Here is an 18,146-nt window from a genome sequence, read left to right as displayed (position 1 = left end):
AATTTTATACTTATTGAAAGTCTCTATTAGACTTATGTAAGACCTGAGTTTTATTATACCCATCAAAAAGGAGAGTATGAAAATGTAAGTGAAATAAATTGGTTAGGTATGCAAATTTACTTTGGTTTAGGCATTCAGTCGGAAGCCACTCTTCAAATGACAGTTGACATAATATCCAATGAGTGTGTTTTCCCACACAATATTGTCCTCTATGCCACCAAAGCCTTTAGTAATGCAGCATTTCCTTTTTTTTAAGTTTATTTATTTTGAGAAAGAGAGAGAATGCATGCACATGCACATGCACATGGGAAAAGGGCAGAGAGAGAGAGAGAATCCCAAGGAGGCCCCGCCCTGTCAGCACCGAAACCCACGTGGGGCTCTAACTCACGAACCATGAGATTATGACCCTAAGCAGAAATCAAAGAGTCGGACGCTTAACCAACTGAGCCACCCAGGCGCCCCAGCAATGCAGCATGTTTTAAAAGTGTTCAAGTATTGTATCTGGGATCTTCTTCTGAGCTTCGGATGCTTTTCCACAAGTGTTGGTGTTGGCAAGAAGATCTTACTAATAGATGCCAGGAGATTTCAGTCAACACCTAGGACTTACATTCCTTTCTCAGATGGTCATCAAATGGATCGCTGACTGAAACAACAAGGGGTTTCCGTTGTCTTCTCCTGCTACCAGAACTACCAAGTTCACACGTGCCCAGGCAATGCAACTACAGCACAAATACCACCGGACCAATTGCAACAAAAGATGCATTTGGTTGTAGACACATTCCGGTATCAAAGTCTCAAAATGTGAGAAAAATAAAACTCGACTCAGAAGCAATGAAACATGAGAGGTTAAAAAAAAAACTCTTCAGAGAACTTAGGAAAGTCAATAAAGCAAGAATGCAAATAAATAAAAGGAATAAAAGTCAATAAAAGGAAGAATGCAAATTCTCTCTCTCTCTCTCTCTCTCTCTCTCTCTCTCTCTCTCACACACACACACACACACACACACACACACACACACACACACACAAGCATGATCAGAAATTTTGACTTCTCACACACTGAAGTATGGAAATGAATGCTCAAGGCACCGGCCTGGGAAGGCAGGGGGCAAATTTGGCCCCACTCCACCAGCCAGGTCCTGGCACAGCTGCCTCCACCCTGGAAGAAGAAGGCAATTCCTGACTTTCCACCAGCCCAGCCGTGCCCTCATGGACAGAGTCCTCCCCGAGGTGTGCCCTCGCCCTAACTACTTTTAACCTCTAACTTTTTACCTATTAAAATACTTTTTTTCCCCTTCTTATTCTGTGTGTATGATTTTTAAAAAAGAGATCTGCCCGCTTAAAGGTTTAGCTGTATAATACAGTGCCGTTAACTATAGGTGCCATGTTGTACGGCAGATCTCTAGAAGCTGTCCACCTTGCATGATTGAAACTTACATCCACTGAACAGCAACTTCCCTTTTCCACCTCCCCCAGCCTCTGGCAACGATCACTCTAGCTTCTGCTGTACGAGTGTGACTGCTTTAGACACTTCTGATTAAGCAGAATCATGCAAGACTGGCTTATTTCGCTTCACATAATGTCCTCAGGGTTCATCCACGTTGCTGCAAATGACAGGATTTCCTTCTTTTTTAAGGCTGAGTACTACTCCATGGTATGCATATACCATGTAAAATATCATTTTTAAGGACACCACTTTTAAGTTAAAGGAAAATTCTTAGAAACGTGCCATCACATTAGAGCAGAGCAGACTATAGTGCCAGGGGCTTCCTCATCCCCAGTCCAGTATTCCAGGGTCTTGGGTCTCAATTTGTGAAGGCTCATCAATGGCAGAGAAAAGGAGGAAAAAAGAGACACCACCAAATAAGCCAGTGGGCGTCTCTGTGCCCCAGTTTCCTCACCTGTAAAATGGTCATAGTCAGGGTTCCAGGAGGAAAGAGATTACACACTCGGATGGGCGTTTTAATGAAGGGGATTATTTACAGGGCATGGACAGGGTTAAGGAAACTGCCAAGGGATAAAGTAGGTACCTCCTATTGACCAAATCCGAAGAGAAGCCAGAGGGCAGATAAGCCCATTGATGTGATCCCTGGAGATGAGCATCCCAAGGCTGAAAACAATGTTGAGAAGGAGATGACAGAGAATTTGGGGACGGCAGAGAATACCCAGCACATGTCATCTCTGAGTTCCCATAGAATTCTAATATTCTGTGACCATTCTGGTACAGAATTAAGCTTTATAACAGCAATAAAAAAATTCTGTTTACTTCAAAGATTTGAGGATAATCCACCAGGATGCATTTTTCCATCCCTCTGTGTGCTTAGCCCAGACAACAGCACTCATTTGCTGCTCCTGGAAACAGCTCATATTAAGAACATCACACTAAGCAGTCCCTGTTTTCCTTTAACTGAGCTCTTACAAATGTAGTGGGATTCCGTTTGGAGCTAGTAAATTGATGTTCCTCCTCCTCGTCTTAGCCCCTGAGACCCTCCCCTTTTCCGGAAGGAGGATCCTGTAGCATCCAAGACCTCACAGATGAGATGTTCCAGCAGGAGCAGAGAAAAGGCTTTTGGCTTTCTAAAGCCCAGCACTTAGTCTCAGAGCACAGACAACAGAGCCAGAGCAATGTTTACCACCTGCTCCAGCCCCCAAACCCCACACCCAGACCAGAAGATTATTTTGTGGGGAGAAAGTGTAGAGAGAAAGGACCGAGCAGACATTGTGGTTCTTGAGCATGGGGCTCCCACAGCCTTTCCCCACAAGCTGAGACAGTAAATGGTTAAGTACCCCATGGGTTATTTCCCTCTTCTCACTCACAACTCATTTTCAAATCTCCCCTGCTTTCCCTGGCTGGGCCAGGCTGCAGGTACCACCTTGCCCCCCGCACGCCCGCCCTCCAGCAGCGGCGAAGGCTACAGGCCTCGGGAGTCACAGGGGTGTTCAGTCCTAGGACACAAGTGTGAGATTTCTAACTTCAGAAATCAAGGATCCTTTCAAAAGTCTCATTTTGATCAGTGGGTGTTCTAGAGAAGTTCCTGGTATCACCTGTTTTAAGGACTCAGGCAAAGGTGCTGTCCAGTTTCTAGCATCTGTCCTTTCCGGAATTTCGAGGCAATGCCATGCTCCAAAGGGCATGGGGTTTTGCTGAAACTGTTCTACAGATGTCCAGCTGGGCGGAGACAGCCATTAGAGAGATGTCACACAGTGGCGTGAAAGCTCTCTCAGAATAGAGGAGAGTCACGCTGAGTTAGAATGAAAACCCATTTGGAAAAAAACAGAAATACGTGTTCTGAGAAAACCACATCTTTTCTTCTTTCAAACGAGTTAGGTTATTTCCAAGTGGCTTCATGATGTGAAAAAAGACTAACTTCTGGCAAATAAACTAAAAGCAGGAGGGAGGCTGCCATTCTGCCCATTTGAAAGGGGGAGTCTAGGTGGGCTGGAGGGTTCAATAATTATCTGATTGACTGTGGCCAAATTGCCTCACCTCTCTGTGTCTCGTTTTCCTCATGTGCAAAAATACCAGGGGTCTGGATTAAGAGAATTACTGAGGTCCTTTCCAACCCTAAGACTATATGACTTTCAAGCTGGAAAAGAGACTTTCCAGTTCAGAGTCCAAGGATTTGCTATTGAAAAATGAAGCAATGTAAGAGGAAACGCCATTATCAGCCAACGGGCTGTAGTCTGACAAATAACAGAAAAGAAATGCTCTGTGGAGCCTGTCACTTGACATGTTATAGCTGCATTCCCAGCGTGGATGATACCATACAAATGGGTTATTCCATGCATCTCGAGAATGCCCCGACCATATTAGGAACTCTCCTAAGTGGCTCCTCTCCTCTGTAACATTACACAGTGCCGTTCCTGACATGGCCATTTCAGTCAGCTTCAGACTCAACTCTAGATGAAAATATTACAGTTGGATGATTTGTCAAGTGCTAAGTCTAATCCTTGCAGCTCTTTTTCCAGAGTCCTTAAAAAGAAGAGTGCCAGATGTTAGACTTGTATATTTAATGGGAAACTGAATGGGGAAACAAAACAAAACAAAACAAAATGCAGCAAGCCTCGTTGTAATATTTAACTGTTTTTGAAAACCCACCATCTAAACAAACCAAAAATAACATATTTTCAAAACTGTGACAAAGTCAAATGTCTCTTAAGTACAAAAAATAAGTCTGTCATGGGCCATTCAGAATAAAGCAATCTGTCAGTTGTAAAATGCAAGCACTCCTTTATAAGTAGTTTGCATGCTTCCAGCTCTCTCAATAAAAACCATGTTAACATATCAAAAATATCCAGAGAGAATTTCATCAATGTCAGAAAACACTAGCTAATCAGTTACTTAGGTGACATCAGGCTGGATCTCCCACAAGCACTTAGCACTTATCAGGGATAAATATAACTCATCATCTATTGCCCAAGCTGGTCCCCTTCTTGCTATCCCTTTCCACTCATCACACAAGCCAGGATACTGGACATCATTTAATACTCCTCTCATTAATAACCAAGTTCTATAGATTGCACCTGCTGAGCGTCTCGGTCTCCTATCCTCGTCCCTACTGTCACTCCCCAAGTCAAGCCTTCACCCTCTATCTACTGGACAATTTCAAAGTCTCTTAGCCTTTCTTTTTTTTTTTTTTTTTAAATGTTTATTTTTATTTTTGAGACAGAGAGAGACAGAGCATGAACAGGGGAGGGCCAGAGAGACAGGGAGACACAGAATCTGAAACAGGCTCCAGGCTCTGAGCTGTCAGCAGAGAGCCCGACGCGGGGCTCGAACTCACGGACCGTGAGATCATGACCTGAGCAGAAGTCGGACGCTTAACCGACTGAGCCACCCAGGTGCCCCAGTCTCTTAGCCTTTCATGTCATCAATTAATTCATCCATCCTCGACATTTATCTTTTTCAAAGATAAATGACATTTGACATGTCATTTCCCTGTCCATACCCACTCTTCAATGGGTTACTTACAGAAAGAACCTAAACTTCAGCATAGTGTCCCCCCTCACACCATGTGCTCCAACCTGGTCACAACTGCTTAGTTTTCCACTGATTGTGATATCCAGGTCTCTGTGTCCTAGCCAACCATCTCCTCCCCATCCCACCTCCAAAAGGGTCCATCTAACAATTCTGCTTCTTGGGAGATGAAAACTCCTCCCTGGGCCTATGCAGTCCATCCGCTCCCTCTCTCTTCACCTGACACTGCCCTCCTTCTCCACTGCTCAGATCCGGGTGTCCCAGCCCTCTGTAGGGTCTGCCTCGCTCCTTCAGGCAGCCATTGGTACATGTTGAGGCCCTTTCCTAACTACTCTCCACTTGCCTAACATGAACTCATTCTCTGGCTGTCAAGGTCAGTGTGATTTCCTCTGAGAGACTTTCCCTGACCTCTCAAAAGAAAATCTGGTTCTTCTGCTGCATACTAGGCAGCCTACTCTTCTTTTCCCTTATTGCACTTAATCACAACCAACGGTTACGTGTTCATTATCGTGGTTATTAATTCCAAACCCATCACCCTCCATGGACACTGACCTCTGTGAGGTAGAGACAGTTCAGATCCAAAATTTACCCCCAGAGGCTAGCACAGTGCCTAGCACACAATAAAAGTTTTTAGACCAATTCATGGTATTGCCAGCTTCACTTGCTTTGCAAAAAGCTCCTTTCACTCCTCCCCGAGTCCCCACATCTTCAAGCTACTGGGTTGGGTGGGCTCTAGGGAGGAAGTTTGGCCTTTCTAAAGCCTCAGGACCAACTTCCAAAGCCCCCACCTCTCCTCCCCCCTCTCCTTTACTCCAACCCATTAACTCATCTCAGATTGTTCGTCCCTCAATTATACAAAGCAGGGAGCAAATCTGGCAAAGGTGGAACTATCTTTAGAGAATCAAGGAGGAAGAAGAAACTTAGTGGGTAAAAGCAAAATTCTCTGAGGGGGAGAGGAGCGGAATTTCAAACACTGCATGTTAACGGTATGTGTTGCTTGTGCATACACACGTGCACACACATACAAACACGCAGGCAGAGAGACTATGCATGATTAAAAGAGGTGGAAGAGACAATGGCTCCAAAACCTATTTAAGAACACAACAGGGACTGTGTATTAGGTGGTTTAGGAATTACTGTTAATTGTCTTGGGTATAATCATGATATTGCGGTTATGTGGAATAATGTCCCCATTCACTTGAGAAGTATTTGGGGGTGAAGTATCATGGTATTCTCAACCTGTATTCAAGTGAGTCAGAAAAGAATGTGCACATGTATAGAAAAAACTTGCTTAAACACAAACTGGATCCAATGTGTGTATATATGGAACAAGCAAGAACGAGAAAGCACGTGTAGCAAAATGAGATTGTGACTATGTACTATTCTGTCAACTTTTCTGTCAGTTGGTTTTAAAAACAAAAACGAATGAAAAATAAATAAATAATAGGTAAGGAAATAAAGGCCCTTTCACATGTGCACTAAATATCCCCCACAACGCCAAATATTCTTATAAGCGCTCGCTGCACTGACCTGAGGGGGAAACAACACCCACAGCCCTTCTTGTTGGGAGCAATTATTTACTAAGCCCTCAGGGAATGCAGCTTTCTGATGGAAAAGTAAGAGCTTCTGGGCAGTGCCTGGAGGAGGACTAGCCCTGGAGGAATCAAGGTAACCTCTTGAGCATTTCCTGATGGCCTCAGCACAGCGGCCCCTGCACAAGACAGTCTGCCTTCTTCTTTGCCCTTATACCTCCCCTCCTGATAAATGACCACGATTCAAACATGAACATGATGCAGCCCCAATCCTCCAGTTATTTATTCCAAGAATGCCTGCTTAATTTATTGTTCAAATGAAGATACTTTTCAGAGTGAAAGAGGATGCTAACCAGACAGGGTGCTAGGACACAGCATATATTGGGGCTGTCCCAGGAAATCTGGAGCTGTCTTGGGAACATCTGGATATATGGTCATCCTATTTATTTTCCAGGAGTGGGTATATTAGACACATAAAATGCTGGCAACAACAATGTTCATTTAACTATGTAACAAAATAATACAAAGCAACTGCCATCAACAAATTGCCTGGAAGTTCAAAGGTAGGATAAAGTAATTTCTTCGGAGGAATCAGGAAGAAATTCATGAAGGAGGGCCATTTCACATTGGTCTTAAAAACAAGAATAGTATTTCTGTACGTAGAGATGGAAGGGAAGGGAAGGCCATTCCAAATGGAAATAATTACATGAGCAAAGGCCAAAGTAGGAAAGCATGAGAGTTTACCAGGGAAATTGAAGCAATCTAATGTAGCTGATCTGAAGGGGTGTCCAAAGGAAAAAGAAGAGATGAACCTAGAGAGGTAAATTGGAAGCACAGTGAAAAGTATATACTCAGTCCAATAGGCAACAGAGAGTCACTGAGCGTTTTTGAGAAGGACAGTAATAAGGCTGCAGAGGGCCTTGAATGTCAAGCTAAAGAATGAAGGCCCCCTAAGTCAAGCTAAGACTTAAGAATCAGATAGATCTTTTGTAGAACAATCTTCTACAATAAAACACCCATAAGTATTAACCAGTCTGCAAATAAGAATGATATAAACCAAAAGAAAACTGTCACAGAATGAGAGAAGCTATTTGCAAATGACATATCAGATAAAGGGCTAGTATCCAAAATCTATAAAGAACTTATCAAACTCAACACCCAAAAAACAACTAATCCAGTGAAAAAATGGGCAAAACACATGAATAAACACTTCTCCAAGGAAGACATCCAGATGGCCAACCGACACATGAAAAAATGCTCAACATCACTCATCATCAGGGAAATACAAATCAAAACCACCATGAGATACAACATTACACCTGCCAGAATGGCTAACATTAACAACTCAGGCAACAACAATTTTATTTCAATAAATAAAATTTAAAGAAAGTATCTTTTAGGGAAATACAAATCAAAACCACAATGAGATACCATCTTACACCTGTCAGAATGGCTAACATTAACAACTCAGGCAACAACAGATGTTGGCGAGGATGTGGAGAAAGAGGATCTCTTTTGCATTGTTGGTGGCAATGCAAGCTGGTGCAGCCACTCTGGAAAACAGTATGGAGGTTTCTCAAAAAACTAAAAATCGACCCAGCAATTGCACTACTAGGCGTTTATCCACGGGATACAGGTGTGCTGTTTCGAAGGGACACGTGCACCCCCATGTTTATAGCAGCACTATCGGCAATAGCCAATGTATGGAAAGAGCCCAAATGTCCATCGATGGATGAATAGATAAAGAAGAGGTGGTATATATATACAATGGAGTATTACTCGGCAATCAAAAAGAATGAAATCTTGCCATTTGCAACTACATGGCTGGAACTGGAGGGTATTATGCGAAGTGAAATTTAGTCAGTCAGAGAAAGACAAAAGTCCTATGACTCCACTCATGAGGACTTTAGGAGACAAAACAGATGAACATAATGGAAGGGAAACAAAAATAATATAAAAACAGGGAAGGGTTCAAAACAGAAGAGACTCATAAATATGGAGAACAAACTGAGGGTTGCCAGAGGGGTTGTGGGAGGGGGGATGGGCTAATTGGGTAAGGGGCATTAAGGAATCTACTCCTGAAATCATTGTTTCACTACATGCTAAATTTGGATGTAAATTTTAAATAATAAAAAATAGAATTAAAAAAAAAACTGTCACAGACTGATGTCATAAGCTTCTCAAAACCACCTTTATTCCTTCTGATGGGTGGTTCTGTTTTTGTGTGCTAGGTCAAGTATTACTTCTGGCAAATTTTCTCAGGAGCCCTGTGGCCAGAAAGCCAGTGTCACAGAAACAGAAACGAGAGAGTTAAAATGTTCAGAATTGTCCAAGCTTGAGAAGATGAAAAGAGAAAGCACAGCACTTGAACCAAAGGAAAAGCAGGTTACCAACAGGGGAGGGATGTGATAAATTTCCTTTGAAGATGGGAAATTATGTTTTGAAGGCAAAGCTAATTTTAATGCAAATTCTTCTACCCCCCCCCCACACACAAAAAAGCCTGAGGCAATCTCACATTTAATAAGATTAATTATAGTTTTTCCCAAAGGTTAATTTATAGATATGCATTGGATTACATGGAGAATTTTACCGGGGAAAAATTAAGACAGTGTTTTGACCATTTTTAGTTTTATCCCAGATATCTGACTAGACAAGAGTACATGCCTCATAGAAGAATATGTTATTGTAGAGAAAACTATTAATATCAAATCTTTTCAGCAAAGCAATCTCATTTCCAGAGAGAATGGCCCGACAGGAAGCCAGTGCTCTGGTCTCTAAACACAAAGCCCAGAATATTTGTAAACAGAAAGCACATATGCTCTTTCTATAGAGGGCGTGCCCTGTTCTACAAACACTATTCCCTGGTCAGCTGAGGCCATAAAAGAATGAAGAAAAGGTTGATCGAGAGAAGTAGTTCTTGAATTTTCGATCCATGGAGTTTTATATCTACAAGGACACCCAGGAAAAGTAAGCAGGAGCCAACTTGAAAAGGCTGCCACTGGGCTTTGAGCTTGCAAAATGATAATTGTAACTAAATGCTTACATCCACAAGGTCACACACGTATATATACCTTTGGAAGATGAAAGGGAACAAATTCATTATTTTGAAACCTGATAAACAAGAAGATCCAAATATTTTTCTTGTCTCTCCTATTATATGAACTATATACCACTGAGTGACCAAAAAATAGAGGGAGGTAAACAATTCTTTATAAAAGTATTCCACCTGATAAATTAAAAAAAAAAAAAAGTCTAAACTAGAATGTCAACTCCAGGACATAAGTAATTCTAAGCACTGAGCATCAACAATTGTTAAGTTTACAAAAAGAGGGATCAGGCAGATATTACACACTTCCTGAACACTCCTTTAAAACTGCCAAAAAAAAAAAAAAATTCTATCTGAATCTAACCAAACCTTGAAATCCAGCTACCACGTTGCAGGAAATATGGAAGACAGAGGAACACAGTGAAATGTCTCAGGAGTATGCAAGCGGCAAAATCCACACTATGAGCAACTCTACTAAGGTCAGAAGGCTGGATTTATCCACGCATAAACTATACAAAAAAGAAAAAGATGCAGCAGGACTCTATATTAAAAGAAAGGTGCATCAATTTTTTAAATGAGTGAATATTTTAAAAAGCATTTTCTAGGGATACACATTTGGGTGATTACTATAAAAGTCTGAATAATGGTCACTTATGAAGGAAAGTAGGACTATAATTGAAACCAGGCATGTGGAAGAGGTGTCTGGGGTGAGAGGCAAATTTCTATTTCCTGACTTGGGTGGTCATTACGAATGTTTTAGCCTTATGGGTATTTATTAAGCTATGTATTTGATTTGGAAGGGGGGTGTCTTTCTGTGCTTTGTTTTACAATAAAGTTGCTTAATTTAAAAAAAAGAAGAAGAAGAAGAAAGAAATGTCCAGCAAACTCCTTAGAAGCATGAAAAAGCATCTAAAGAACCACCCGGTATTTTCCAAATTTGGGGGGGGGGGGGGAGGTGGGGTGGTGTGTGATAGGTAAATAAGGCAATGATTCCTATTGGGGGAAGGTGAGTTAAAATATACTCACTACATTTCTATGATCAATACTAGAAAGTGTCAACTAAAAAGGAATATGGTTCAACTAAGAAAACTTTAAATTTTTTTTAATGTTTATTTATTTTTGAGAGACAGAAAGAGACAGAGCATGAGCAGGGGAGGGGCAGAGAGAGAGACAACAGAACTCAAAGCAGGCTCCAGGCTCTAAGCTGCCAGCACAGAGTCCGACGCAGGACTTGAACCCACGAACCACGAGTTCATGACCTGAGCCGAAGTTGGCCGCTTAACCGACTGAGCCACCCAGGCACCCCCAACTAAGAAAACTTTAAAAGAAAGATATGTTCATTGATATGTAGAACTTTCTGTGGCCTCCATTTCCAATGAACCTCCCCGCAATCCCCAAGTTGTTGTAGCCCATCTTCCATGTACAAGAAGGTATGGTGTAACAAGCCAGGGGCAGACCCTATATAAGAATCACAACTTAGAATACTAACATTTTGGAACAAAACCAGCCTCTTCTGCAAATTTTCTCCTTCTGAGAAATAGCTGCTGAGTTCTCCCTTTAAAAGCCAGTTCCTAGGCTCTTGTGGAGACAGGACTTCTGGCCTTGGACATCTGATGACCACATGACCTGAACTGCCCAGCGTAAATTAACTGTGTCATTTGATCCACCAAAATCCACCTGATCCATAAAAATCAGGTAAGTGTAGCCACACTGTCACCGAGTGAAAGTGAAATGTAAGATGTGTCTGTAGCATGTCCTAAAGGTACAATATTACCTTTAGGTGATTAGGTGACTCAGATTTCCACAGCCACCTCCTCCTGCTACACTGCTTTCTCTCAGCCTACACCAATGGCCTCATGAGGAATTCCCTAGAATCAGCTGATGTTGAAAAAAAAATGACTTGGGCATATTTTACAGATGATTCCCCATTATATACCAGCACTCACTGGAAATAGATGTGGCCCTGAAAAAATAGTGGAGAAAGAAAAATCTTCCCAGTTGGTAGAACTCTGCAGTACCTCTGGATATCCACTTTCTCTAGACTGAAAGATGGCCGGAAGTACAAATCTATAGTAACTCATAAATAGTGGTTAACGATTTGGCCAGACATTCAGAGGGAATACAGAATTAAAACACTGGTTAAAAGGAGGACTGAGGAGTAGGTATATGGATGACCTTTTGGGATGGGCAAAGGGTATGAAATATCCATAACCCATGTGCATTCCCATAAAAGAGCATCTACTACAGGGCAGGCAGGTAGACAAGATAACACATTCTGAGAACATCAGTCAGCATTCTTTTCCCAGCTACCCCAGGACTTCTCTTTACAGTGTCCATGGCAGCAATCAAGCAGGTTACACACAGACTGACCAAGGCAAATCTGACTCCTACCATTACTGAGTTTTCAACTCCCCAACAGCAGAAGCCAACAATGAGCTCTAGCCACCTGATGGGGGTTGATTTACATTGGTTCCCTTCCATCATGGAGGGGACAAAGATTTGTCTTCGCTGGAGTAAACCCATTCTGGATATGGGCACTTTTGCAAGTGCCACCATCCAAATACTTACACAATGCCTTATTTTCCATCATAATCCCCCTCATATTTCTTCTGGCCAAGGCAATTTCTCATAAAAGAAGTTCAGCAACTGGCTTAGGAACATGAAATTCTATGGTCTTGCCACATACTCCATCATCACCAGGAACAGCTGGCCTGACAGAATGGTGGAACCATTTACTGAAGCCTCAATTCCCTTACCAACTGGGAGATAATACCTTGAAAGTTTATGGCACTATCTTTAAAAAAAATTTTTTTTTAACGTTTATTTATTTTTGAGACAGAGAGAGACAGAGCATGAATGGGGGAGGGTCAGAGAGAGAGGGAGACACAGAATCCGAAACAAGCCCCGGGCTCTGAGCTGTCAGCAGAGCCCGACGCAGGGCTCAAACTCACAGACTGTGAGATCACGACCCGAGCTGAAGTCGGACGCTCAACCGACTGAGCCACCCAGGCGCCCCTATGGCACTATCTGAACAGGATGCAGTACACACTTTGAATCAACCGCTCATACAGGACGTTATTTCTTCCATAACTAGAACACGTTAAATCTGGGAACCAAAGGTTAATGTTGGAGAATCTGCTTTTATTACTACACCTAATAAGCTAATCACAACAATTTTGTTTCCTGCCCCTGAGATTTGGGGCTCTGCTGGTTTAGAGTTATCAGTTCTCAAGGAAAAATATTTCCATTGCGGCCACAAGAATGATTCCACTGAACTTCAATTTAAGACTGCCCCCTGGTCATTTTAGACCCCTCATGCCATTGAGCCAATGGCCAAAAAAAAAAAAAAATTTCTACTGTATGAACTGGGGTGATTGGTCTCAATTATCAAGATGAAATAGGCTTGTTGCTAAACAACAGAGGCATGTCTGTAATCCAGAGGACTCTCTGGGGTTCCATTTATTGCTTCCATGTCTAGTAGTAAAGTTAATAGAAGATTTTACCAGACCAATAAAGGAAGGATGACTAAGGGCAGACTCTTCAGGAAGAAAGATTTGTGTCCAACCACCAGAAAAAGAGATCTACAAAGCAAAGAACTAGTTAGGGGGAAAGAAACATGGAAACAGATAAGGAAAGACGGAAAATACACAGCTACAGATATGTAATGTAGGTCCTATGTCTATAGATATAAATACATATATATCAATATTGATATATGCGTACGTATCAATTATTGCTTATGATCAGTTACAAGAGTGAAACTGTGGCAACTAAGTTTATTTTCTTCCTTAATTTTGCATATAGAAATCCTTTCCCCCTTTTTCCTTTTGCCTACATCCTATAAGGAACGCTGGTTGATAGTTCACTCCACAAGTTAGTTTTCCAGGCTATAACATAAATGGGATTTTGGCTAACCTATAAAAGAAATTAACATCATCCAAATACGGATGCACTGACTGTGGAACTTGGCACCTCCCTTATCAGGGAAAGAATGAGTATGCCTTCATTTGCAAAAGGGATAGTCGCATCCGCAGCAGCATTATAATGCAGCCGCTGTTGTGTAAGTTTATAGGGGGGCAGAAGGCTGTGTATGGCTCAGAGGAGACAAAGGGGGGACTTTGCCTAATAGGTCCTGCTCTTACTCAATTCCACATTCTTTCTTCTCTGTGCCCTCCTCTGACAACACACCACATTTCTCAGGCTAACTCGCCCCTGCCTTCCTACCGGGTTCTCTCATTTGGGGCACTAGCAGGAGAACGGAAAACAGGAAGAAGGGAGAAGCAGTGGCAGGAGCAATGATGATATCATGGCCGGCACATGTGGGGGCCTGGGCTCCTGCTCAGGCATTTTGGTAACAGCAGAAGTGTATGCAGGGGCTGTCTTCTACTTCTGTGCTCCTTACCGCTCCTGGCCTAGGGCAAAACTCAGAGTAGGCACCTGGTTGTTCTGTTTTGGTTTTGTTGTGCTTAAAACACACACACACACACACACACACACACACCCCATAAAATTTACCATCTTCAGCATTTTTAAGTGCACACCGTTCAGTAATGTGAAGCATATTCACATGGTGAAACAGATCTCTACAACTTTTTCATCTTGCCAATCTGAAATTCTATACCCATTGAATAACAACTCCCTTTTCCTCCTCCCCACAACCTCTGGTAACCACGACGGTACTTTCTGTTTCTGTGGCTTTGACTACTTTAGATAAGCAGTCACAGGATTTTTCAAAAACTGACACAATTGTAGACTCTCAGAGTTGAAAATGATCTCAAAAGTAATCCAGGCAAAGGCCTTGCCCTGGGCATGGATCACGCCTCTTTCACCTTAAATTCAGTAAACCTCTATTTTTTGATCAACGGATCTCTGCTGAAAGAATCCCAGTGACCGTCTTCAAATGGTGAGCCACGCTCTGGGTGGGCACTTCTTGTGAATGAAATGAATGAATGAATGAATGAATGAATGAATGGTTCTTCCTTACATTAATCTACGATGTTGAACTTTTACCCACTGCTCTGGGTGTATTCTCCAGTGTGGAGTACATTCCCTTCATCTTCCAAAGGTTACGTGTCTTTCAGCTGTTTTACAAACATGTTTTTATCAAGTATGCTTTAGCCTGCCATGAGACAGCCAGATCTGCATAAAGAAAGTCAGGAGAATATCAAGTGCTGTTGATATCCAACACTCAGCAACCAGAGTGGCCAGAGGGAAGGCAGCAGAATTCAGAAACTAATTAAAACAATGAATCCTGCTTGCTCCTGGGGTCTGTTGCACATCCAGGCCTTTAAAACTACATATTCCACCACATGTTCACAAGATTACTGACAGTTTCTCATTAGGTGACTACTTCGCAATTTAATAAACCAGAAGATTCTCTCCCAGATAGTCATAATATTTGCCACAATGCAAGGACGAAAATGGTCACTAATGAAATTTCACTGGCAAAAACCTATCTATTCAAAGTGATTTCTGAAGGTGCAGAGGCAAGACCTCATTCTTGCAATGTTGCTAGAAACATTCATGGCAACCTTTCCCTGAATAACGGGCATAATACATTATTTATTTATATCACAAATTCATACGGTTGTCATAGCTGCATAACCAAAAACCAATAATAATAAAGAATATGAAGAACCCAGACACTATGACAAAACATCTCTGATGGAACATCAGAGGCTGGACCAACTTTGCACAGAAACTCGACTCCCTGAGGCTGCTGCCTCTGCTGCATGTTATACACACCTTGGGCAACTGTCTTCACCAACTTCATCTTCATTGGTGTTAAATGCATCCAATGTGATTTGATAAGAAGCACTTAATGTCACTTTAAAAGAGAAATGTAGGAGCGCCTGTGTGGCTCAGTCAGTTAAGCATCTGACTCTTGATTTCAGCTCAGGTCATGATCTCACGTTTCACGAGCTTGAGCCCCGCATCGGGTTCAGTGCTGACAGTGTGGAGCCTGCTTAAGATTCTCCTTCAATATCTATCTATCTCTCTTTCTCTCTCTCTCTCTCTCTCTCTCTGCCTGGCCCTCCTCCACACCCTCTCACTCTCTCAAAATAAATAAATAAATAAACATTTTTTAAAAGAGCAATAATTTATAAGGAATAAATGTAAATTGCAAATAAACAAATGGAAAAATGTCTAGCTTGTAATCAAAGAAATGCCGATCAAAAGAACGTAAGACACTACTTTTGGCTTCACAAGTGAGGATAAGCGGAAACAGACACTCTTAGTACTGCAGGTGGAAATGTACATTGGTATAAACTTTCAGAAGATTAATTTTGCTAATAAATAACAACTTTTAAAAGATTCATGCATTTTGGTGTGGGTTTTTTGGGGTTTTGTTTGTTTGTTTAGAGACAGAGCTCAAGTTGGGGAGAGTGGCAGAGGGGGAGAGAGAGAAGGAGAGAGACAGAGAGAGAGACAGAGAGAGAATGAATCCAAAGCAGACTCCACACTCAGAGAAGAGCCTGATGGAAGGCTTGATCCCACAACCCTGGGATCATGACCTGAGCTGAAATCAAGAGTCAGATGCTCAACAGATTGAGCCACCCAGGCATCCCAAAAGATTCATATATTTTGGTCCAGAAACTTCATTTCCTGGAAGAAATGATTTTTTAAATGCGCTATAAAGCACAACATAGGGAATATAGTCAATAATATTGTAATAACTTTGTATGGTGACAGATTGTAAAAAGACTTATGGTGATCACTTCATAATACATATAAATATTGAATCACTATGTTATACACCTGAAACTAATATAATATTGTATGGCAAGTATATACTTCAGTAAAACAATAAGTCAAATAAAAATTAACTAAAAAGTACATAAAATGAACACATTCAAAAATGAGTAAGAGTTTCATAATTTATAACAAGAAAAAATTGAAAACACCCAAATATCAAACACCCAATAAATTCAATAAATTATGGCTCACCCAGAAGATGGAATTCTCTGCAACCATTAATAAAAGGAAACATTATATAGTATTACAATGTAGCAGGTTCTAATCTAACCGTGAGATCATGACCTGAGCCAGTATCAAGAGTCAGAGGCTTAACTGACTGAGCCACCCAGCCACCCCAAGAGGACCCAATTTTTTTTTTAATTTTTTATTTTTTTAAGGGAACCCAACTTTTGACATGACTGCTTGGAATAGACTTACACACTTCACATCTGTTTATCTCCTACTTGAACATGAGACACTGTTGTTGTTGTTGTTGTTGTTGTTGTTAAATCTTCATGAAAACTAAAGAACAAAAGGGGCGCCTGGGTGGCTAAGTCAGTGAAGTGTCCAACTTCCACTCAGGTCATGATCGCGCGGTTCGTGGGTTCCAGACCCACGTCTGGCTCCGTACAGACAGCTCAGGGCCTGGAGCCTGCTTCGGATTCCATGTCTCCCTCTCTCTCTGCCCCTGCCCCTCTCACACTTTGCCTCGCTGTCTCAAAAATAAACACTATAAAAATTAAAACAACAACAACAACTAAAGAACCAAGTATCCTGATCTGAACTGATAGCACTTTTAAATAACATCAAAGATTTTTTTAATTTCAACCCTCAAAGTTTTAAAGCACCCAACCTGTGTCCAAATAAAGTCTTTTTATTCCCCACCTCCACCCCTAAGTCATCTGAATTTAGATATCTGTGCAGATATTTAACTTCACGAACAAAATGCCCAGCCTGGTGAGGACAGTGCTGCTTAGTATAGAACCTTCTGGCCCGTGACTCATTGGGATTTCCTGCCGGCCCTTGCCTCGCTGTACTAGACTGACCCTGGAGCTCCTCCATGGTGACTCCTGACTGAATCACTTTTGAGATTTAAATTGCCCCAGGAAAAGAGCAAGTGAGACGTGACAGAAGTTAAACCAGCACCTTCCCACACAGACTCTGCCCACACTCTACAGAAAGGAAACAACTACGTGCGGGTCAGTGGCACAGAGGAAGTAATTATATTCTCTCAACAATCTCTGCTCTGGAGAAGAAATGGTTACTGTGGAATAGTCTGTGTGGGGCTTGTAGACTCTGTAAGAAATTGGGTGAGCCCTGGAGCCTCCAAGAGCTGCTGCCTCAACTTTCACCAGGATCAAGTCCGCAAACTACCAGGCTGATCTTCACCCCCGCGCATTTGGTGACCTTGACCGCTCTCATGGCAGCAAAGCCCCTAAAGGCCCCAAGTACACGGGCTCCAGATTCTGCAGCACTAACCAGAATAGCACATGAATACTATTTGTATTTGGCGACATATCCATATTCATTAGTAACCCATTCACAATCTTCTCATACTTCACTTTAGCAATGTTGCTGAGACCCTCTCATGGGCTCCACAACCACAATGACTATAAAGGGAAAATTCTAGACGGCTGTCAAGACTCACCCCCAGGTACACACACCTTGCATAACTGCTTCCCCTTGAGTGTGGGTAGAACCTAGGAATATGATGATATAGCCACTTCTTCAATTAGGTCATGTTACATGGCTAATGGTGACGGGAGAGCCACTCCATCCACTAACCAGAGAGATGGGAAGTCAGAAGGAGGCACTCCAGCTGGCCTGAAGAAAGCAAACATCTGTGCTGCAA

At 42.0% G+C, this 18,146-nt stretch overlaps 1 protein-coding gene across 4 annotated transcripts in view; it reads right to left on the bottom strand.

Moving 5' to 3' along the window:
- Positions 1 to 18,146, bottom strand: part of NCALD (neurocalcin delta) — a 393,861-nt gene that overhangs the window by 270,467 nt on the left and 105,248 nt on the right. The gene's annotated exons all lie outside the window — the stretch shown is intronic.

Source organism: Acinonyx jubatus, chromosome F2 (assembly GCF_027475565.1).
Source record: "Acinonyx jubatus isolate Ajub_Pintada_27869175 chromosome F2, VMU_Ajub_asm_v1.0, whole genome shotgun sequence".
NCBI lineage: Eukaryota > Metazoa > Chordata > Mammalia > Carnivora > Felidae > Acinonyx > Acinonyx jubatus.
Note: the sequence above shows the minus strand (reverse complement) of the source record. Positions and strands in the feature narration are given on the sequence as shown.